A 15,258-nucleotide genomic window follows, 5' to 3' on the forward strand; every position below is an offset into this window, starting at 1 on the left:
CCTTTACCCCAAATATAAACTGATTTATTTTGATTTGAATTGAAATGTAGTTAAATTAAGTGGAAACATGCTCTCCAAAAAACAAGAATCGATAATACTGCAATAGATTAAAATCTTCTTAGGAGGAGACATTTACCCTAATCCTTGCCCCATCTATCACAACCAACATTGACAGTTCTCTTCCTATTACTACTGTACCCCACAACAATCAACCCCCAACCCTGGTAGTCTAATGTCTACCGGCAAAATTATTAGAAGCATAAGAAATAAAACTACATGCCTGGATTAGCCACACAAGCCTGATATTCTCACATTAAATGAAACATGGCTTAAACCTAGCATAAATAACTCCGGAATTACACCCCCTGCTATAATATCAATAATGACAATATAAAGAGGCAAGGTGGTGGCATTGCTTTAATATTTTAAACTACCATATTTCTCCCAATAACAATCCAATACCAAAATTCGGTTCAGCAGAGCTTCTTATTACTTTCCTGAAAATAAACAAATATAAACAAAGGTGCATTGCTGCCCTTTACATCCCTTCCTGCGACAAAGTAGCTACATTGGAAGATAACTTACATTGGATATCCATAACAGTTTCACAAGAAAAAAATACTACTAGGTTATGTCACAATCATTTGTTTGGACATGACTTCTGACTCCCCTACATTGAGCATGAACTTGTATTGTTTCACCCAACTATAATAGCTCCACATGTTACAGCAAGACATCAGTTTCCTTCTTAGACTGGATCCTTGTATCAGACCACAGCAAGTTCATCACCACAGGTACAGTGTCAGTCTCCCAATCTGTACACCCAGACATCTCACACATCCACTTAAACAGTCTGTTTATAAAACAATATGAAAACTGTCCAAGTTTAACCCATAAATATTCATTACTGCCTTATCATCCATTAAGTGGAGCATCCTAAAAATCCTCCCCTTAGGTGTTGCTGTAAATTAATTCAATACAACTTTCCTAAATAGTCTTGCACCTCCGAAAAGGATGGGACTAAAAGCAAATAATGTCATTTGACTATCCAAAAAGAGTAGTGCTAATGCAGGGAGTGAAAAAGCTTAGAAAAATCGCAAAAATATAAAATACCACAGTATGTCTAAAACTTCAGAATGCTCCACAGCCATACTAAAAACAAATAAATGAAGACGAAAGCTATACAACTTTCAGAGCAGTAAACACAAACCTAAAAATTCTGGTCAGCCATTAGAGAAGTCTTGCACCCAGTCAAAAAAATCAGCTGTAACCCCTTTCCCAACAACTTCTACCACTTGAAACTGCAATACAATTCAACTCTTATTTCATAAGTCCTAACCAAAAATTTCCCAACATCTAGTCCCTACCATGCCCAACAGCCACATAGCACCATATCCACTTTCACCTTCAAACCTTTGCCCACACCCTATATAAAATGTGCTGTTAAACTCAAGCCATGCTGTACTTGTGCTGATGACCTTCCAAATGAGTACCTTAACTTCCCTCTCTCTGGAAAAAAATCACACATTATCCCAGTACACAAAGGAGGAAATTAAACAGACATTACAAACTATAGACCTATAGCAGTCTTATCCCCCTCTCCAAAATACTTGAAAAATGTATTCAAAAACAACTGCTAAACTATCTCCTACAGGAAGAACTACTGTCTACCACAGAACATGGCTTCAACCTTCTCATTGTACTAACACTGCACATCTAACCTTTATACATTAAAGCTACAGATAATGGCAAACTAGTCTCCTCCTTATTTCTAGACTTCGCCACAGTTTGTCGCAGCCATCTTCTATATCCGATGTCCTCACTAGGTATAGCTCAGCCCATCCATCTATGGTTCAGACACTACCTCTGCAATCAGTACTGGTTAGTGAAATGGCACTCCACCCTCTCCCATACTTCCCAGTCACCACCAGAATATCACAAGACGTTATCCTTGGTCCCCTCTTCAACATTCTCAGAAACACTCCCCTCACATCCATACAACACTTCCTAATACAATACAAAGATGACTCCATGCGCTTATGCACATCTGTCAACCTGACAGCTTTCCAAAAAAAAATTTATCCGGAAGCTTTAACAGCCACTGAAACATGGCTGTGTAACTCACAACTCATGCTCAACCCCACCCCCAAAAAAAAAATTACTACTTTTCCCCCCATATCAATCTCTCATGAAAATCCAAAATCAATAATATAACCTTTTGAAGTAATTTTTCATAACAAATTGTTAGGGATGATAGTGGATGACCTGAAACATGACCCCGCATGTACAGAATTGCATAAAAATATTCACTAAAAGCTAGGGGTGTTTTACAGAGCCAAAAACCTTCTCACCAATGCAACTAAAAATAGACTTGCCACTACTTAATTCTTCTCCTCACAACTTTATGGCTCCCCCTTCCTTAACAAACTCCAGGCATCACAAAAATTAAAACTTGAACAATACTATGTAAGGTGGCTAAATTTTGTGACAAACAGAATCCACCTCTGTATAGTACTAAACGCCTAAATTAGTTAGAACTACCCTATGAACTAAAATAAACACAGCTTTTTATCACCTGTAAAATTATCCAGCATCCAACTGCTTCTCCTGCACGAAATACCATTCTGCATAACTATGTTCCCATTTGGTGGTTATGATCCAGTGATGACAAACGTCTCTCTGTCCACAAAGCTATCAAATCTACTGGGCATGGTGTGTACTTTGCTAAGGCCTGGAATTCTTTACCTGTATCCATCGGGTCAGTACCCTCCATCCATTCTGAAAGACTTCCTAGCCAAAATCTAGTTCTGTTCTTGCCCAACCCCAGGATAAACTATAACCCTAAATATGAACAAGTACTTATTCATACCTTACACCTCCTTACTCTTCCTTCTTCACTCGTTTCCTGACTTCAATCAATTTCTCTCTCCTGACTTTCTTTCTAAATATGCCTTAATCCTGTTTTTTTCCTCATACTACATATTACAATTCCTGTCTAAGTTGTACTACTATAATTTTTCTGTAAACTAGCTAAAAATTCTCTAAATATTAGTCATTGTCATATAAATTGTATATATTCTTGACCAATGTTTTCACATTATGTCTAATTTGGTAAAATAATTTAAACTGTAGATGTTTTTGCATTATTTTTGAAGATTGTAAAATGATTGTTCTTAAGAAGCTTTTGTATACTTTTGAGCTTTTTTCTCCAGCCTCTGCTGAAAGTGGGCACTTATCCAGTCAGACTTTCCCAGTAATCAAATGTCAATAAATAAATACTTGACCCCATCAAAATTCCAGAAACCACAGGACCACTGTCTCGTACCTTGTCTGCTGCAAGCCCACTTGCTCTTATGTACCTTACGACTGCATAGAAACTGCCTCACATTCACAGATAACCTGTTATTGTTACCAGACACAAAAATCTACTTTTAAGAATTGTAAGTACATATTTGAATTGGACGCAAACATCACACATTCCTCATGTACCCATGTTGGCAGTGTTCACTAGACTTTCACCACCACCTTACAAATCTAACACTAAAGCTGCATATGCTGAAGTACAATCTCTCACAAAGCCTCTTAGGCAATGTACTATTGTGTCTGGACCTCAGTAGCAAAATCTCATTTCACCAATAAAATCTACTTAGTTGCCACTTTAAGCATAAATCACCAAAGCAGTATCCACAATCTCCTGTAAGGCAGGTAATGAATAAAACCACATAGTGTCCTTGTTATTGGTAAGATGAAAGCTAATTTTATCCTTTCATTTCTATGATTCTAACAGTGCTTAGGCAAAGGGCTTTCTCTCTATTTACTTGTGTGTTTGTAATTTAAACTTAGCTATTATGTTAGGTGTTTCCTAACTGAAAGCTGATAAGGCTGTTAAGGGAAAATTCAACACTTTTCTGTCCACAGGCTCTTGTTGGTCTGGCAGTAGTGATATCAGCATAGCATGTTGGAGGTTTTAACTTTGAGCCCCAATTTAGAACTAATGTTATTATTGTACTTTTATAATTGTAAGTGACTTAGTAGTTAGATATATTGAAGTACTACCTAGCAGGTTGAACAAAGCTAATGTGACTATCAGGTACCAGAATCCACAATGTCACCAAGAGTCTTGTATCCATGCACCACAAATTGGCAGTTAGTGCAGAATGTCTTGTAGCTCCAAAGGCTAAAGCTCTGGGCTGTTCATGAGCTGCTTCATGCAGCCAGGGTCCAGGGTTTGGAGTTCTACCTTCATTTGCTTACTGTGTGATTTTGAACAAGTTGCTTAACCAGACAGTACTCTGGGTCATCCCTGAAAGGGGTCAGTTGTATTCGGAAGGCTTATTCATTAAACAAATATGTAAATATACATATTTTAAAAAATACAACAACCTTGTCATTATATACGCGGGAGTGAATGACATTCAGTACTCCAGCTTTGATGATATAGAGAGAGGCATGGGTGAGCTCTCTGTCTCTCTCTGAAGCTTATTCATAAACAACTAATCTTTAGTAGTAGTATGCCATTAGCATGAATGACATCGCAGTACAAACAAAAATACTCAATTTCAGCAGCTGGCTCAATAATTGGCCCCATTGTACGGGGAGGGGGCATACCTCTCAACCTGGAAACATCAAAAACTGGACAAAGGACCATGTAAAGTAGGTACAAGTGGCTGTAAATCGGGAGACTGATTAACATGAAATTTGCATACATAATCATGTAACCACGCCTACTCAAGTAGAATTGTGGGATATCAACATGAAGATTGAAGTCACTAAATAATGCTTAAATAAATACAGGTGGTAAAACACACACACAGTTTCCAAGGTACTGAATATTTAAAACAAGCTGAAAACACCTGTAACTGAATTTACATTTCAAGTTACACTATCCCAGTATTTCAAGTCACTGACTTTGTTTCGCTAATGGGGACTCAGCCTCAGGACAAATGTGGATTAGTATTTCAAGAAAATACAGATTTTATGTACTTAAAAAACAGTAAGCAAACTGCTCCCACACCTGTACCAGCTTTATCCCAATTTAGCTGTGACCACATCACAAAGGATTATGCACTCACTACTGGGACATAATATGTTATAATGTATAGGTTCATAGGTTCATAGGTTCATACTAGGCTATCTGCCCGAGGGCATTTACAAGCCTAGCCCATCGTTTTGTGGCTTAGGCCACCCCTTTAGTATGGGGAACTATACCCATTATTTTTCTGTGCCTCTGTCGAGCAGTGACACTGAGGTAATCCCTGGGGTATATCTGCGATCTCCCATCCATTGGTCAAGATTTCTCTTGAACAAGGCCAGCGAGGTGCTCTGCCTCACATGTACCGGGATTTTGTTCCACAGCATAGGGAGTCTTTGGGTGATGAATCTATCCCTCCAGCACGTCCTATTAATAGCCGTGTCAAGGTTTAAGTCTCCGCCCTTGTGGCTCTGATGGATCTAGATTTTTGAGGTGAAGCATATTCATCAAATCTGGGTTTGACATGGCCTTGTATGTTAGGCAAAGGTCACCTCTGAGCAAGCGGTGGCGACTGAATAGAGCTGGAGTTCTTTCAGTCGGGCAGCATAGGACAGATTTTTGAGACCCTTTATCCTTTTGGTGAGGAACTTTGTGGCCTCTCCAGCTGCTGCAAGTGTCGGGTCAGATACATTCGAATGGGGCATTGTACTCAATCATTGGTCTGATGAGTGATGAGTAAAGGGAGACTATGACCTCCCTTGATCTAGATGAGAATCCCTTCATGATAAGGTGGGCAATGTAGAAGGTCTTCCTAACTACTTTAGCTACATGGGTGTCGAATGACAGACTACTATCAACCTGGGTCCCCAGGTCCCTGATAACTTCTTCTGTGCTCAGTGGATTGCCACCTATTTGGTAGCTAGGGGTAACCTTGTTTTTCCCGAAGGGTATGACTATGCATTTTTGGCATTTAACTTTAGGCCGTGGCTCTGGCACCAGTTATCCGTTTCTGTGAGACCCTTCTGAAGGATATCTGTGTCAGATGTGTTTTCTACTATGGCCCAGTTTGCAGTCATCTGCAAACTTTGTCAGCCATAACCCTCCTGTGTTTGCTTGTACTTGGAAAAGTAGATGCCAAACAAGAGTGGGCCCAGGACTGAGCCCTGTGGGACACCACTTGTGACAGGCTTTGAGTCTGACATGGCGCCAGCAGCTCTGACCCTGTGGGTTCTGTCACTCAGCCAGTTTGCAACCCATCTTGTGATGTATGGGTTGACATTTAAGCTGATGAGTTTTTCAATGATACCCGAATGGGGTATTGTATCGAAGGCCTTAGCCAGATCGAGGTAGGCTGTATGGACTGCCTTTCCCTCATCAATGGCTTTGGTGACTGTTTGAAAAAGTCAACCAAGTTTAAAAGGCATGATCTGCCTTTGACAAAGCCAAACTGGGTTGGATCCAAAGTCTGCAAATTCCCTATGTCTTTATTTATGAGGTCCATTATGATCCTCTCCATGGCTTTGCAGATAAGGCTTGTCAAGCTAATGGGCGGTAATTTCCAGGGTCGGTGGAGGCACCGCCTTTGTGAAGTGGTACCACAGTTGCAGTGCGCCACTCCTGGGTATGTATCCAGAGGTAAGACTTTGATTAAACAGCTGTCCTAGCTGTGGGTTTAATTCCTCATTGAGTTCATGGAGCACACAGCCGGGGACACCATCAGGTCCCATGGATGCTGTGTTTTTGCTTTGGAGAGAGCAGTTCTCACTTGGGCTGGAGATGTTTGGGGGCTGCAATCGTTTGGTATAGATATCTCTCCTTTTGGGGAGGGGAGAAGTTTGCACTGAACCTGTCAGCCAGTATGTTGGCAATGTCTGTAGGATCAGTAATCTTCACATCATTTTGAACTAGCTCTGAGCATATCTGGGAGTTTCCTCCCAGGTTTCTAACATAGCTAAAGAAGGCCTTATGATTGTCTTTTGAGTCTTTAGCTATTTTTCTCTCGAAATTTGCTTTGGATGATTTTATGAGAGCTCTTAGTTTTTACTTATAGTGATCAAGGGTGTCTTACCTTTTAAGGATTTTGCTCTATCTTGTAGTAGCTTCCTCCTTTTGTTGTAGAGTTTGTTTATGGCTGGGGTCCACCAGACTGGATGCTTGCCTTTGGTACAAAGAGTCTTTGTTTTGCTTGGGATTGCCTTATCCATGCAGTCCTGCAGGTGCTGGTAGAAGGCATTTGTAAGTGATTCAGCGGCTTGAGTACTGTTTTCCGCGCTCGGGGCCTTAAAGGAGACCACACTAGTCTTTAGAAGTGTGAAGTCGGCTTTTGAGAAGTTCTTTACTGTGGTCTTTTTATTTCAGGTGGGGGTGGGATGAGGACCTCCAGCGAGATTAGTTTGTGGTCTGATCTCACCAGTGAGGGGTACACCTCCGGTGTTGAACATTGTGCTCCCATGTTCGTGATGATGAGATCAAGTATGTTATCTCCTCTTGTGGGGATGGTGACTAGTTGTTCCATGGCATTTGAGTTTATGAATTCCAGGAACTTTTGGGCTAGGGTGTTTGGGCTTGAGTAGTGTTCCCAGTCTATATTAGGGTAATTGAAGTCACCTAGTATGATGGTGTTTGGTGATACATTTATCCCCTCTAGTGTTTTCAGGAAGGCCATGTGAGGTTCCTGAGTTTGTGAGGTGGCCTGTAACATGCTACAATTTGCAGAGCAGTCTTGCCTATGGTTAATTGCACCTGGATGGTCTCCGATGCATCGTCGTTGCCACCAGTCTTGAGGTGTGGGTGTCCTTGATGAATATGGATACCCCTCCTTTCTTGGTATTGTCCAGATTTTGGGGCCGGGCATGATATGAGGTAAAACCTGATAGCGCGGGGTGCTCTCAGGAGCCTTGAACCAGGTTTCTGTCACAGCACAGACATCGATGTTCTCCATACTGAGAAGGGCCTCGAGTGCATGCATTTTGAGATTTAGACTTCTGGCATTGAGCAGCATTACCCTTAGTTTTTCCTTTTTGTGTTCTAGGGTGGTATGTTTAGAATTTGAGCCTTGCCTAAAAAGGCACTATGGGGTGGCAAGAGCCTTTGCCAATATCCGGAATCCCAGGGTGACAGGTGCAAGCCGTCCCTTGCGAAGCAGCGTGGCTTGTCCAGCATGTCATCCCAGGCAGACAGACACTGGATCCCCTTTGAATGGACACCAGTGTTTAAGCCAATTGTTAAAGCTGATCATCTTATCTCTGTATTGTGGCATCATTCTTGGTGAAGGTAGGATACTGCTCAAGGTCAGGGTCATACCTGTCTGGGCTACATAATCAGAGAGCTCCTCAATGTCTCTTTTCATGTAGTCCAAGGAGGTACGTCTCAGGTCGTTTACACCAGCGTGGACAATGACTGAATCATATTTGTACCTGCTGTTGAGAGACCTGAGTGCTTGCGTTATGTGGCGGATTCTAGCGCCCGACAGGCAGCTTACTGTGACCTTCTCCTTACTCAGTCTGGTGAGCGGGACGTCAGTGTGTCTGACTATGGAGTCACCAATGACTAGTGTGTCTGGCATTGTGTTTGGCCTTAAGGGCTGTGACTGTTTGACACTCTGACTGTGAGGTCTATGTGTTGCAGGTGTTGTGTTCTGAGGTGGTGGTTGTTTGGGTGTCTGCTTTGGTGGCCTCTGCTGTTTTGGTAGATTTTTGATCAGAGCCTCCAGTATGTCTTTGTGTGTTTATGTGTATGATTTGAGGTTGTAATGGTAATATGTGAGACTGGGTCTATAGTGTGTGTGGTAACCTTCTCCTCCTGACTGGTCTTGCCAGTCCTATGTTGAAAGAGCTCAGCCTCCAGTTTGGCCGTGTAGTTGCATCTCTCGCATGTATTTGTGTTTTGTGGGAGGAGGAGAGGGTTGTCTGTGTACATGAGGCAATTGTAACATTGCCTCAATATTCCCAGGTTCACCAGCTGAGCAGGAGAGGACACTAGCAACTGATCCCTCGACATGCTAGAAGGAATAGACAAAAAAAACTTTAAAAATGATTCGGGGGCGTGGGTGACCGAGAAATGGGGGTTGCCTTTTGGGGTACTATCTATGACCAGAGTGCCGTATCAAGGTAATAAGTACTGTAGGAGCAAGTGCTACGTTTAACAGATAGAGAATAGTCTACTTGGAGTCAAGTAGAGATGATCTTTTAATTATAGGATACTGATTAGATCAGTAGTATAGTTCGAGGAAGGTAGTTTTAAGGGAAAATTTGAAGAGTGGACTTTAGGTAGCCGAATAGTTTAAACCTGCTTAACCGAGCTGCCCTAGTGTGCAACAGTAGCAACTCCAGCTAAATCGGGCTAAATCGCTAAAGCGTGCTTTATAGCAGGGGCGGATAAGACAGGAAATGACCCAAATTGGCCAACAAACCACAAGTCACTGCCCTAAACCACTCCTCCGAGGACAAATGAAGGAGTTATGGAAATGACCCCTAGTGGCCAATAAAACTACAGTTTCAAGTCAGTAACCACCTCTCCGGGGGCAGGGAAGCTGCTCAATGTTAGTCACTCCCACTGATAAACACAGAGACCTTCCTTCAGCCCAAGCAAAATGGCCTCACAGAAACTTTCAAACAGTTCAGGAACAGCAAGCCTGTAACTGAACTTTTTAACTCTCAGAAAAGTGGGAAAAAGCAAGATTTTTTTTTGTTTTGTTTTTACAGAGATAGCAGAGGTTCACAAGTAATATCAAGTTATAACAGTGCAGTAAATGACCCCACACAAGAGTGCTAGGTCAAGGACAGAAAATATGCAAGTTTTAAGAAAAAGCGAATTAAAATTAAGTGCAAACAGGAAATTCAGCAAACAGCTTTTGGTTGTGCTCTAAATACAGCTACTAATACAGAAATCAAGTTTAACAAGCCAGAAAATGCTCAAGCTAGGCAGCTATGCAGAAAAACTTAGCAAATAAACAGAGAAAAATACTTAAAATCTCAAAGTGGCTCCCTTCTTCTCTCAGCGTTTTTCCTCTTGGAGGGTGCTTCACCAACAGCCAACAAGCCTGAAAAGACGCTCAAACCACGAGGCAACTAGGTTTTAAGAGGAAGATGAAGGAGTTATGGAAATGACCCTAGTGGCCAATAAAACTACAGTTTCAAGTCAGTAACCACCTCTCCGGGGGGCAGGGAAGCTGCTCAATGTTAGTCACTCCCACTGATAAACACAGAGACCTTCCTTCAGCCCAAGCAAAAATGGCCTCACAGAAACTTTCAAACAGTTCAGGAACAGCAAGCCTGTAACTGAACTTTTTTAACTCTCAGAAAAGTGGGAAAAAAGCAAGATTTTTTTTTTTGTTTTTGTTTTTTACAGAGATAGCAGAGGTTCACAAGTAATATCAAGTTATAACAGTGCAGTAAATGACCCCACACAAGAGTGCTAGGTCAAGGACAGAAAATATGCAAGTTTTAAGAAAAAAACGATTTAAAATTAAGTGCAAACAGGAAATTCAGCAAACAGCTTTTGGTTGTGCTCTAAATACAAATCCCAGTAGTATTGCTGCGTTATATGTTTTACCTACCAAAGTGTCAAAAGCGAGATCGCTGATTAAGCTTTATTACTACAGAAAACAAACAAAAATCACATCTTCTATTCCAGCTCGTCCAGACAAACATCTGTAGTATTGTGCAAAAAAACATAGTGGAAGTGAAGCAGTTGAATAGTATCTCATAATAAACAAAACACTTCATTCATGATTTTAGCTGATACTGCTAAATACACAAAGTGTTTCTTCTAGAATTACTAAATCACAAAAGGGCAAATGAAACATTTATTCAAAAAATTTGGAGACATTTTCAGACTGGACAATGATAATCCCTTAGGTTTATATTTCTGTGTTCGGTGCTTAGGTTATCGCAGATATATTCTTAATTTATTCATGTTGATTTAAAGAGGAGGTGCAGTGCAAGACTCTTCAGGGCAGTTAACTTAGTAGTAGTATTCATCTATAAAAAATATTTTCTGCCTGTGCTTATTTTCTCTGAGAAGAGCTGAATAAAGCACTCTGCAGCACTGAAAACACTAATAAAGGAAAAAACAACAAAACTTATGCAATTGCTTTGCACGTTAAACAACCAGCAACAATGGCATTGCAAACTCTGCCACATTTTAACATTCCTCGAATGAAAGCACCATTCCACCTGAATGTGACAAAACACCAGCATCCATAAAAATATATATAAAAAACAAATACCTGTCCTGAGCACATCATCTTCATTTTATTTTGAACCCTTAATTGGGGACATCAAATCAATCCATTCTTTTTATAAAAAAGTTTTTGAAACAAAGTCTGAGGCACCCATTCCTGTACTGACTTCAGAGTTTCCACTGTTTACTCTTTCTGCTACAACACCCTAGTTTCTGGAAACTTAACATCTCTCCATTTGTGTAAGAATAAAAAAAAAAAAAAAACAACAAGGAAACGCGAAAATAAAAATGGATTGGTCAGACTGCAACTTTCTGATTGGTTATTTTGTACAGCAGGCACATAATCATGATCTTTATTATTGGCATGCGGTCATTGTGTTTAATTACAGTTTGCTATTATGCTTTGTTTCCGTTTGGTAAGGGGAAATAATTAATTTAAGATTAAACAGTCAAGAGGACAGTGGAAATAGCTCCCTGATGCTGCATATTTTTATGCGGTCTGTCATGGATGTGAACTAAACATTAATAAGCTACAGTAGCTGTTAGTGTTTGGTTCACGTCCTTTGTAGACAACTTGGGAACATTATAATATCAGGGAACTATTTACACTGTCCTCCTGACTTCGATGAAGTAAAATGCTTAATTACAACAAGCACAGTACTAATAACATTAACTACAGGTTGGGGACCTCTCAATTGTTCTGCAGCGTGGAAAAAATAAAGGGTTTGAGTAAATCAAAATATATACAGCTGTGCAAAGAAAACTTGCTTTCTGAACTGGTAGCCTTCTAGAAAGCAGAAAGGCTTTGCTGCAATTTGACTTCTAACTCCATTTCTCCGATACGGACTAGACTAGTGTAAGCTTTCCCTTTATTGGACTTTGTAAACTTTCCTGCTGTTTGACTTCCACTACTCATAATATCGCAGTTGTATCTGTTTACTTTATGCCGTCCTAGCAAAAAACACCACCAGCCATCTTTGACCACTAAACAGACATACCCTGAGTAATTTAACAACAATTTTTTCCTCAAAATTTCAAAACACATTTTCAGGAGGTGCACCATTTCAACACAAGGGGTATAATCACATAGGCAGACCAATACACAACCTTTAGACTAGTAAAGTCACCACCCACAGTTTGAAACACCCACTCTAGTCTCAGAGTCTGATACACTGGCGATGGTGATAATCTCAGCCATAAATTAAAATTGTAAATATTCCTAAAAAATCGTAAATTGCAGGGGCCACTTGGAAATTTGTGGCACCCCATTATTTTGCCCTCAGAACTGGTAAATACAGATGAATTTGGTATGGTTGAGTGGTACGGGTGGGGGATGTGTCATCTTGTAAGAAATGGGCAACAGTCCTACACAGATGTCCTGCACCTTTTTCCTTGAGCGCTCTACATATTGGAAGAGATGCTTTCTGCTCTTTGTCATGCATTTTATAGTTTTCTACTGACTTATCAGTTTCTAATCAGGCATATATTTATGTTGTATTGCTCACCACTAGAAGTCCTAACCAAAAGTTGTCTGTCCTTAAGGTTTCCAAGACTAACTTCCTAGCACTAGCTTCTGATCTAATGATATTTAAAAGCAATCTACCTCACAAGGACTAAATTATGAAAACGTGTTTATATCACTGATTTCTATTCCCACCTAGTTTTTGTTCCATACATGTTACCAAGTTCAGAAACAGACCCCCTTTAGTGGAACTCCTGAGTCAGCAAACTCTACAACCTCAGAAAAGGTATTAATAGCAAAGTCCAAAAAAAAAGTCACCAGCTATATGAAGTAGTATATTGCATAATTGCTTTTAAACCTATTTCATCTCAGCTTCTTCACTTGTTATACACCTAAAGCTTGGAGAACAGAATTGCTGTTGTAGCCCATCTTTGCAAGAGTGGCCCTGCCACTGACCCTAAGAACTGTAGACCAGTTAGCCTTACCAGCTTAATTTGTAAAGTAATGGAATGTATCCTCATGGAATTCATAAACAAGGATCATTGACAGCCTACATTTTGTCACCCCATTTATATGCCTTTGTGAAGGACAGATACTGTGTACTTAACCTGGACCACTTTTTTAAAGAAGCACAAAGTACTGGTTTAAGGCAAATAGGTGGACACTGCATTCTCAGCCCAAGACGAGGCTTTTGATGCTGTCCCACAGTCTAGCATTATTGATAAATTAAGTAAATAGACAAACTCTTGTATAACTCTGACAGCAAAATGGCTAGCAGATGGAATCCACTCCATCAGGGTTAGACGCTTACTTTCCTCAAAAATGCTTGTGATCAGTGCCCCACGGATACCACTAGTCTTTATAAAAGTTAGTTATCTGATGTTAAAATGGATGTCAGGGGTCTCTGGCTGACCATGTTTGCTGATGACTGTAAACTTAAGGCTGTCAACAATATCCCTGATGACACTCGCATTCTCCAAGGGGACGTTATCCATGTAAAGTAATAATGTCAGGATCATGGTCAAAAGCTTAATGCAAAAGACGTAGTATTCTACTCTTGGGAAGCAGGAATGCTTCTACACCTACCACATAAGTGATGCCTTCCTGTAAATGGTACTGTCATTAGACACCTAGGCATGTTTATTCATCTTGAACTCTTTCAACACCATGTATCGACTGTTAATATGTTGCCCTTCTATGTAGACCAGTTGATTACTAAAAATATATTCTGTAGGTCCAAAGAGTTACTCTCCCATCAGGCCTATTACAATATAATGGTTGCCTTCAAACACTCCCACACAAGTCCTGTTCCCAAGATCTTCTCAGTCACATCTGCACTGGACTTTTGCCCAGTATTCATTCTCTGCCCAATCACAGAGACACTGATGTAAAATAACTCCAGCAAGGACTGAAATATGCACATTCATGGTGCATTAAAAATTTACTCAAACATAATGGAAAAAGTGCAGCATACTAATGTTTGCCAGAAAGGTTGTTCCCTTCTTGTATTTTATAAATGCTACTGCTCTTCAGACAGATATACTGTTGAAGAGAACTAGGTACTTGTGTGGATGACTTTTCTCATTCAGTTGTCATGTTTCAACCTCAGTCACGAATTCCTTCTGTCTGGGCTAATTAATTTCCAAGGGAATACTTTCAAGATCTAAAAAAGTTATCCTAGCACTGTACCCTTCCCTTATTAGACCCATCATTGAATACTTTGCCTCTTTGGTATGTACAATTCCAAGCATATTGCTCAGTTTGAAAGGCTCCAAAGGTTTCTAACCCGGAAAATTAAGGGTCTTAAATCCTTTAACTACCACCATAGATTAGCACAACTGTACTTTTACTCAGTAGCTTACAGGCTGCTGCGAGGTGACGTCTGTCTTGCTTTTCAAGCCATGAAAGACCTAGTTCTGTTTGACCTCCTGTTTACTCGCAAAACTAGTGGCTGTTCAAACACATGCACTAAGGACTTAAATCTACACAAACAAGTAAACCAAGATGTACTGGAGAGAGAGGTGCCTAACTCAACATATTCCTAATTTATGGAATGAGTTACCATTACAGGTCAAACAAAGTAGCTACCTTTTAAGGTTAGTTGTTCTTTTTTTTTATCACGCAAGAAGCATCTTTATTAAATTATCACTTATGACATAGGCAGTCATGCATTTATACAAATGAAAACAAACCTTATTGACATACTTTTAGTTGCAAACATTACATGTCACTTATAATCTATCCAGCCACTGCCAAACATTACATAGCTAATTCAAATCCTGCCTTCTTTTAAACCTCATTCCTCATCTGCATGTATTGTTCCCACAACACCCATTTTTTTCAATATAATTTGCTCTTACATTTTCTAAATATCCCATTTCCAGATGTTTTAACTCTGTTACTGTATTCACTCCTTCTAATACAGTTGACTTTGAGTTCCATTTCTTAGTAATTGCTTTTTTGGCAGCCACTGTAATTAGACTCAGCAAGACGTTACTCAAGTCTAGGCAAATCCAATTCTGTATCATAGCTCAAAATCACTTTCTTAGTCATACCAGTTTGCTCACCTACGCTTTCCAATAAAAAAAGTCTGCAGGGAATTTTTAAAGCCTGCCAACTTATTACACTTCCAGAAAATATG

At 40.1% G+C, this 15,258-nt stretch overlaps 1 protein-coding gene across 1 annotated transcript in view; it reads right to left on the reverse strand.

The window, feature by feature from the left end:
• The window catches only part of WDFY3 (WD repeat and FYVE domain containing 3), a 5,086,165-nt gene that overhangs the window by 1,795,742 nt on the left and 3,275,165 nt on the right, over positions 1 to 15,258 (reverse strand). The gene's annotated exons all lie outside the window — the stretch shown is intronic.

This window comes from Protopterus annectens, chromosome 17.part0 (genome assembly GCF_019279795.1).
Source record: "Protopterus annectens isolate FY-2018-M chromosome 17.part0, PAN1.0, whole genome shotgun sequence".
Taxonomy (NCBI): Eukaryota; Metazoa; Chordata; order Ceratodontiformes; family Protopteridae; genus Protopterus; species Protopterus annectens.